Source organism: Apis dorsata, unplaced genomic scaffold (assembly GCF_000469605.1).
Source record: "Apis dorsata unplaced genomic scaffold, Apis dorsata 1.3 scaffold_867, whole genome shotgun sequence".
In the NCBI taxonomy this organism is placed as follows: domain Eukaryota; kingdom Metazoa; phylum Arthropoda; class Insecta; order Hymenoptera; family Apidae; genus Apis; species Apis dorsata.
The window spans coordinates 267,283-270,362 of NW_006263987.1; positions in this window are offsets into that span (position 1 = coordinate 267,283).

The following is a 3,080-nucleotide window of genomic DNA, read 5'->3' on the forward strand; positions in this document are numbered from 1 at the left end:
GTTCGAGGAAAAAGATAGACAAAAGGAGTGCGATTTAAGGATCGTACGAGATGAAAAACTATTATGAATAACTGGAAAATTTTTGACGTTTAATGGTTCACTGGACTCTTTCATAGGATAAGTAGGGCACCGTTGCTACTCTTCCGTGAAGGAACCGTTCTTTTTCGAACGGGATGGCACATAAATTTTTGCATTTCACGATAGCCCACTCTCGAAAACAAACGTTTCAAACAGTTCTCTCTCTCTCTCTCTCGATTAAAAGGATATAAAGTTAATTAATCCTCCGGATCAACGATTCCTCGCCATCTCTTCCGAATTTCTTCTATATCGTTCGAATATTCCACGTTCGCGCGAACGAAGCCTCGACTTGTTCGAAAAAGAGAAAAAAGAAAGGAAGAGAGAAATAAATATATATCCCGAACGTTAGCGAACGCGAAGGAAGGAGCGCACAATTTCGCGAAAATACAAGGGTGATACGCGCGACGTGGAAGCTGCGTCACGTGAAAAACAGATCGATCGAGTCTCCCCGGAGGGAGAGGGAGAGGGAGAGCGAGAGCGAGAGAGACGGAGAGAGAGGAGAATCGTGGAAATAACGGAGCAGCCGAAAAGCTCGACATTTAGCTTTTCCCATCGCTCTCCCCTCCCCGATCGTCGCTAGGTCTCGACTCATTGCGTCGTAAATATAGGTTTTTAATGCGCGGACGATATAAGTCGTTCCGCGTGGTCGGAGTTATTTCACCGATGAGACGACGCGATGATTTGTAACGCGATTTCCTCGACCTAGGCGGCGTCAACCCCCCGAGACGGGATTCGGGGGATCGAAGAAACGGGGAACAGGTTTCTCTTCCCTTCGACCCTTCCGCTCTTCTCTCAACGCCCACGCTTATGAATCAGTGGATGAATGAATCGACTTTGCCCTACTTTCCCACGCGTGGGAGTGTATCGTATCGGCCGGCTCGCCTGACATTTTCGCGCCGCAACCACCCCTGGCCAGGTCAGCATCGCGGCGACGTCGTGGGCGTTGCTGACTCTATATCTACCCACGTAGTAGACGAAAGTCTGGCTTTCGACCACGACCACGCAAAAATTCATTTCCACGGTCGCTCCGTTTCGTTGGGAAAACAAAGTCGTATCGTCGCGGATGCCAAACGGATACTCTCTCCCTCTCTCTCTACGCGCGTATCCTTTCTCCTCCCTCCCCGTGGAGGAGAAAATTTCATTTCGCGAAATATAATCGGCGCGTAATCACTCGAACGTATATAAATACGATATTAACTTATGCCAACTAACTTAAGCGAGCTGCGACGCGTAAACCGGACTGACGTCAGCCGCGTCCCTGGTGTCTCGAGTGTATCCATTAGCTTTCGACCAACCGTCGAAAAATATCGAAGAGGGAAATATATCTCCGAAGATCGCGGTTACGCGCGGTATTCGTCCGTTGTTACACTGTTACTAAACTTTCATTCGAATTAACAATCGTGCCGTTCTAACGTAAGCGCTCTCTCCAGAGAAGAAGAAGCGTCGTTCCTTCGTCTTAATTCTAAAAAAAAAAAAGAACTTTCGACGTTGGAATATCTTCCATATTATATATCCCGTATATTCGAACGAAACATCGTTTCCGTCAACTTTTACCCAAACGAAGGAAGAAAGTTTGCGAGAAATGACGCAACGCGAATAAACGCAAGTGTATCGAGGTCGTTTACCGAACGCGAGCGCCTCGCGTTTTCTCAAAGACTGACCGAGAGCCAACGTCCCCGTCCTCGCTACGAATCGGCCACGTGCGTCGGGGAATTACCGTTTCATTACGCTCAAAGAGAAACAGAAGAAGAAGAAGAAGAAGAAGAAGAAGAAGAAGAAGAAGAAGAAGAGGCGGCGTTGAGGCAGGCTCGAGCACGGCGTAAGCGCAAAATAAACTGGAAGACGCATGGGGTTCTACGTATGCCTCACGCACCGAGTCGTTCTTGTAATAATAATAACGGCCTTGGTGCGTAAAACGCGTTTGAAAATCCGTCCGATGCATTCCTCGCGCATCCTCGAGATTCAAGGTTTTCGCCGTGATAAATGGAGGAATTCGCGACCGGTCCACTCTTGACCTTTTCCAAGCTCGACCTTTTCTTTCGTTCGAAATATCCGTGAAATATCTCGATGCACGAGGAAAATATAGGAAAAGCATCGTCCACGATCCTGTGGCGCGTAACCACGGTTTAATCGTCGATCGCGTCCGATCTCCATTTATTTATCCCCGCGACCTTCTCCAAAATTGGACGACCACGTTACGAAGAAAACGTAGGCGGTACGTGGTATGAGAAAGATTCGTTCCAGCGCCATATAATATACATACATATATATATACACATATATGTATATCGGATCGAGTATAATCGGAACAGGCAAACTTCCACGTTTTCTAGATATCGTGCCATTCTCTTCGATAGTTATACGTAACTATACACCCCCTTTCTCGCCGCTATATGCCGCCCCCTTCCCCTCGTTCAACCGTTCGTTCATTCAGAACGCGAAATCAATGAACGTTATTTTCGGCGAAAGCTGGCGTCTACGAGTGACCGACGCGAGCTACGCACTTTTTTTCTTTCTTTACACGTTTACTCGCAATGGACGACGCCATCTCCTATGCGCTTTTCCCCATTTCTTCTCCTTTCTTTCTTCCTTCTTCCTTCTTCCGCGCGACATTTCGGGACGAATCGAAAGGCGAATAACGCCTCGCAGCGCTGTCGGATCCGAAGGGATTTAAAAATCGATCGAGACCCCTGTAACGTAATTTTAGAAACTTTAAAGACCGGTTTCCTTCGGATTTTACCGTGTAAGAGTTCGCTCTTTGTTTACGGCGCGATCTCTTCCTCAATTAAACGAACTTATCTCCCTGGTGTCCGGGAGAAAAACGTGGCGGAAATTAAACGGGCCGTAAAATTCTCGACGTTAATAACCACGTTCTTAAATCTTTTTTCGACTCGAGGCCAACCGCGGGATATCGAAAGAAAGTGAGGAGGAGGAAATGACGCTTGCATTGTGATTTTTTTTTTTTTTTTTAGTAACGCCACGAGACGTAAGGATCCGTATCG